Genomic DNA, 6,817 nt, shown 5'->3' with positions numbered 1-6,817 from the left:
GATGAAAAAATTCAGAATTCTTCGAACATGGGATACCAAAAAATCAGACACCGACGCATTTTACAACTTTCATATGATTTTGCTCAATGAATCTGTAAGTTATTATATATTTTTTTAATGTAATTTATGATTAATTATTTTGCAGAAACTAATGAAACAGTCAACAGGAAGAACAACTACATGCTGTCGTATCCAAAGATCATTACAAAAATCACGCCCAAAAACTTCAGGAGTAGAATCTGATAACTATCACCGGCTTCACAGTTTCGGAGATCAAACATAAATGGAAACCTATTCCAGGAAATATGATATTACACTTCACCGACCATACACATGTTACCGTGGAGACCATGGACAACAAAAAAATCCCGATGTATGGATTTGTTCTAACGGATCTAAAGGAACTCAATGAAAGAAACAATGACTTTACTCATTATACAGGTGACTTATTAGACATCACCTTTTTGTAATTTCTTATATCACTTTCTTGATTAATTAGTTTCTTATACCACAATATTTTTCATGTAGATGTCATGGGAATACTGGTGGGTATATCAGAATCAACATTTGGATCCCAAACATCTAACCAGTCTGCAATTACAAGGGAAATTTTAATACATGATGGATACGGAAACTTGACTAGAGTTACTCTCTGGGGAGATGCTGCTAGACAAATCAAAGAAAAATATTTAGATGATACCGACAGATACATCGTTCTGATAATCACTTCAACCCTGGTGGAGAAATTTAATAGTAAGCCATGATAACTTATTCCAAATGATAACGCCTATATTTATAAGATGAAATAATCATTAATTAATCAAAATTTTCAGATATGTATTGTCTTTCCACTAAAATTGCTACAAAAATATTTGTGGATTTGGCCATACCAGAAGTAGATGACATGCGAAACAGGTAACTATTAGATCTGTTTGCTAAAATGGATTGTTTTGATATGATTAGACTACATATAAAGACACTAATATTGTTCAACGAATAGATGTGGACCTTACTTGCCAGTAAAGCTTATTGATTATGAAAGGAAGCAAGAAAAACCAATAGAAGAAATGCTTTTTCAAAAAAGAATGACGCTACGAGAAGGATGCATATTAATCCACAATGAAGATAATTTGGTAAGATCCACACATACTTGTAGTTGATTGGTAACAATATAATAAGATCATTGGTTGCTAATGTAATATACAAAATAGGGAATGATCTTTACTTTCAAGGGAAAAATAGTTCGCATTGTACCGAATTCAACTTGGTATTATTTAGCATGTCTGAAGTGCAATTCAATGGAAAACACGAGCTTAACTGGAAGAGAATGGGGTGTCCCATGTGATTGCACGATCAAAACACATGTACCAAGGTAACAATATTAATGCAAACATCTTACTGTGAAACCAAATTGCATTGAGATACTAAAAAAATGACTGGTGGAATGCTTACGCAGGTACAAGTTAGAATTACGAATACATGATGAATCTGGAACTGGGACTGGAACATTTGTTATCGTGGGATCGGTTTCTGAATCTCTTTTCAATGACAATGCATGGATCTCAAAGTTTATGCGATATAATGCCATGATGAAAAAGGTACATTACAACCATGGCAATACATAACATGCTTACTGATTTTGCTACCATATGATAACATCAAACTAAAAAAAAAATTGCAGAAAAGATTGGCAGAAGATGTATCTGAAATATTATTTACTTTGGATCGCACATACATATTCGAAATCCGGATTGTAGGGGAAAACCGAACTGGCTACCGGACTGTTTTTGTGTAACGCATATATCCTATCAATCATGAATTAGAAGATAAGTATCAAAGGTTACAAGAGGTTGAAAAACAAAAAATGCAACAGTACCACAAGCCGCAGACACCATCAGAATTTGATAGGACAACTGCGCATTTTCAAGATCCGTTGACCCCTTTGAAAATCACGATTATGGAAAATACTAACCTTCAAGAAGAAACACAGAATGCTGGGATGAAGAAAATTACAGGAAGAAAAACAAAGCACTGAGATGGAGACAGATTAGAAGACAAATTATTTATAAATTGTTGGTTCAATTATTGGTTTGAGATTATTTCATAAATTATAAACCTTATGTTTCATTTATTTATTAGTGGAAGTTCATTATTTGTTTCGCAAATATGACTATTTAACTCAGACAGACTGAGTACAATAATTTCAGCCATTTACATATACAATGATCAATAACGTTGGAAACGTGTCATTAACAGTCCATGAAGAACCATTAAACCAATCTACGAGCCCATCAACTTAGTTGAGTCACTTAGTTTTTTGTCACTTAAAAGACTAATTCCATCCATTTCCCTACTTTTCAGAGTATTGCACATTCCTACACTGGATGTTTTTGAGAAAATATTGCACATTCCTTCCAAATCTTCAAATATATTTCAAATATATTAAAATTCCTTTAAAATCTTCTACTAAATCTATATATCTAACTAAATTTTATTCGTACAAATCTATCAAAATGAAAAATATACTATCAACAAGAAAATATATTTCAGATATTACCATTTGTAATATTTTATTCGTACCAATCTGCTCTATCAAATGACCATTTCTAAAATCCTCTGCTTAATCTATATCTAACTAACTAAATTTTATTTGTACCAATATATCTATTATATTCGTACTAATCTACCAATACGTGATTAACAAGAAAACAACCCTAAACAAGATTCGATTTATTCGATTTTTGTAGTTATTCGATTTTTTGTAGTTATCTGAAGAACACGAAGAACGGACCTACACCAGCAGTCGTTTTCCTACAGTAATAACGACTCAGACCTTTGGGTCGTACATCAGGCAGACTTATTTGCTACAACGTTTACGACACAGCTGCAGCAGTCTTATTTTGTCACTGAGGGTCGTAGTTCTCTGGTTTGTAACAAATATAATTGTTACAAACCCGGTTTTATTGTATTTCTCATATTCTCATCATTTGTAAACCATTTTTGAGCATCAATGCAATTCTTTGAGAGGTTTTCCAACATGATGAGCGGCTAATTCTCTCGTAACCAAGGCAATGGATGAAGCTATTCACACATGAACAATGGGTAACTATTTCATTTTCTCTAATATTTAATTATAATTCACTCAATCACTGCTTTTGGAGAGTTCTTAAAAGTTTACATAATTTTCTTCATTAGTTGTGATTCAATTAGATAGGTTATGCTTTGGTTAGATAATCTATGCTTAAGGGATACAATTAATTTTTGAGAATATGTTTGATTATTTGTGGATTAAGAAATAAAGGATTAAAAGGATAATTAGAGTTACGAAATATTTGACATCATTCATGTGTAATAGTGGATTCTAGTGTCTTGGTTACCTCTCACCCACTTTGTTAATATTTTTGTATATAATTTTATTAAATCTTTAAATTTAATCTTCACAAGTCCGAGAGTTTGAACCTCATTACTACAACAACATTCAAAATAACATAATCATTTTGGCGCCGCCGACGCGGATTTGTGCTTAGGTAGAATTTTTAGGTTTTTTTTTTATTTCATTTGTTCTTTTTACGTTTCTTTGGTTGTGTCTTTGTATTACAGGTTTCAAGTTGGATACTAAAGACTTGGAATCAAATCTTAAAGCTAAAAGAGAAGGAAAAAAGACAAAGAAAAAAAAAAGAGCGAAAGAAAAAATTAAAAAAAAAAAAAGAGAGAGAATTTATTTATTTCTTTTCTTTTGCACTTTATTTGGACTTGGACAATTATTTTATTTTATTTTTTTTAAAGACCTAAGGAAGGGTACATTAAATATAAAACTGTTTGCAGGGAAGGACGACGATTACAATATCGTCTCGGCCCCTCGGGTTCGCACATGACATGGGAGTCGTGGCCCGAGTCGACTTCAGCGGTTCTGCGCCCGTCTGGTACGGGAGGTAAGCTTTTGAAACACCCGCGAATCCCCTGTCAGCGGGTTTATTGAATGCCTTAAGGTGAAAATATGCTGAGGATTTGAATACGGTTGTTTTAATTTCCTAGTAAAGGGCAAGGCCTGGCCAAATTCAGATAAGGAATCGGATTTCATCACCGTTTCCTTCTTGCCCGCCTTAGGAAAACGAAACCAAACGCGAACCTAAGCTTAAAATTTTGACTAGAACGAGACCTATAGCGTAACGAGCTTAATAGGAAAGTCGTTCGAAAAATATTGGTTACTCTTTTGAGCATACTTTGAAGTTCATGATGGTTTCTGCGAGTTGAATGCGTGACTGCTCCGCCTTATAATACCGGTGAGACCTTGGGTATCAAAGCTCCTCACAGCTTCCCTCGTCTCAATTCAACTTACTTAAACTCATATTGATTCCCGAGAGGTTTGCTCAGATTGTAACGAATTCCTTTTCGAAAGATTAGAAGCTGGTCTAGAAAAAATCTAAGTGGAGCCATCATGCTTGTTGTTTGCTAGATTTTATAGTTTTGATTTGGTCGAGTCAGCCTTGTTTGTGATTTTGTAGAATTCCCTTGCAACTAAGAATGTCGAACTGGTATGATAAAAGCCAATACATGATTATCGACCTGAATTTGAATATGGACATCATCCTTTTTATGACCATGTTGGGAATAGTGGTTGGGAACGCCATCCTTTGGAAGGATATGGGTCATACCCTGAAAAGTAGTCATTTTTATGATACCTCTGTTCCTATTCCTCCTTTAGAAGAGTCCTCAGGAAGTTAGCTGAGTCGACGCGTAAGTTAGCTGAGATGAATAGTATAATTATAGACGAAAGAACTACAATAATAAGTGAAACTTATTTAGAAAACCACCTCAAGCGGATAGCTGAGACGAATGAAAGAATTGCTCGAAATCACTTGAATTGCCAATATAGTGTATCCAATAATACTCTTGAGAATGAAGATAGTTATTTACATAATCAAGATAACAAGGTTAGAATTGGTAGCACTACGTGTTTTGATGAGGTTCGATCTTTTTCATGTTATTATGATGAGGATAGTGTTGATGGAGAATCATACTTATGTAGGAATAGTGATCAGGAAATGGACACTCCAATTGAGCTTTACAATGATAATATTATTTCTATTTCAAATAAAAATAATTTTAATAATTATTCACCTATTCAAAAGGACGAGGATTTGACTAGAGATACCCTCGTTTTAGACGATGTAGTATTTCCTGTTTACAAAGCCGATAATGATTTAGAGGAACGAGTTTATTCTGAGAATAATATTTTAGAGTCCAGCGATTTAGAAACAATAGTCTTAGATGAAGAAGATGAACTCGTAGAGCTTTTAAATATGAGTGAGGATGCATCACCTGAGTATAACCTAACATAAGCAATTGACCATTTTCAGGATTCCGATGATCTAGAAATTAGGGAAATTGTAGTTAGTCTACCTAGAGACACCCAAAACTCTAAGTTTGGGGGTGATTATCATTCTCCCTGTGCTTTACCTTTAACTATTAGAAAGTTCCCTCGTGTAAGGCTTGACATTTGTCCCTCAACCATCGTACAAGATTATCTACATACACGTTTTCCCGAACCTAATAATGTCCAAAAAGAAGTTCAGTCATTAGAAACCCATCCTCTGGTTGATGTGGTTTGCCCAGGATATGATACCCTTATTGACTTTGTTTTCACACCAAATAATTTTCTTCTAAAATGTGGGAACGTTTATATTTCAAATGTGTCGAATATTTAGTTGTGAGACTAAACCTAAATGCTTTAGGAAATTAGAATCAACACATTTTCTTAAGAATGACTACTACCCTCACTGTGGTCAATTTTGTAAGACAAACCTGATTGACTTAGAGGATCCTCAATTAGTTAAGTTATTATTATGTGCTTCTAAATTTTTATTTGAGTTTTTACAGACTCTGGGACCTAATAATTCGGATCTCACTTTTGAGGAGTTGCATCCTAAAGAAATATATTTAGACCCTTTTATAGAACCTGAACCTGAACCACAATTAGATGTAGTTGTCTTAATCAGTAAACTAGGTAAGGGCATGCTAGTCTTGTTCATTTTCTTGGTTTACTGCAGTTTCCTTTGGTCAGCTCTATTTGGTTTTGAAGACCCGCAGTTATTCCGGCTACTGTTATACGGTTCGAGTTGACTAATCCTTTCCTAAGTCTGGCTGAAGACTTTAAACTTAGCACTTCTTGGGAGGTAACCCATGCTCATGAAACATGGTAATATCTTTCCTTAACTCTTTTTCTTCAAGTGGTAACAGTTTCTCCTTGTTCATGCTTTTAATTTTATCTTTAGAACATCGAGGACAATGTTAGATTTAAGTTTTGGGGTATGGGAGAAAGCTCTTAGTTGCAATAAATAAGCTCCAGAGACTAGAAATTTATGCTTATTAAGGTTGGCACTAACTAATCTAAGCGTATGGAAGCATTTTGGTTGTAGGATTTGAGGAACCAATCTGATTAGATGGAAACATCTAAAGAGTCTATTCATAAAAGCACAGAGCTCAGGTGTTAGAAAAAGAAAACATGGTAGTTTCGCCATATCCTCGTGATGGAAACATCGAAAGAATCCTGATCACTTATTTTTTTTTCTTTTTAACATTACTAGGGTGAAATAGAGTGACTGAGATGAAAAAAAAATTGAGACCAGACCACCAGACCAACCGGAATAAATACAATAAAGTCGACCACTGGTACCCTTGTATATGCCAGCTGAGTTGACCTAGAGTTAGGATTATCGACCACTGGTTCCCTTGTATTTGCCAGTGTGTTGATATTAGTCCAGACCAGTATCTCAGTCTATTAGGATAGGTTCACCTTAGTCAACATCATCCACAT

Source organism: Papaver somniferum, unplaced genomic scaffold (assembly GCF_003573695.1).
Source record: "Papaver somniferum cultivar HN1 unplaced genomic scaffold, ASM357369v1 unplaced-scaffold_19, whole genome shotgun sequence".
NCBI classification, from domain to species: domain Eukaryota; kingdom Viridiplantae; phylum Streptophyta; class Magnoliopsida; order Ranunculales; family Papaveraceae; genus Papaver; species Papaver somniferum.
Note: the sequence above shows the minus strand (reverse complement) of the source record.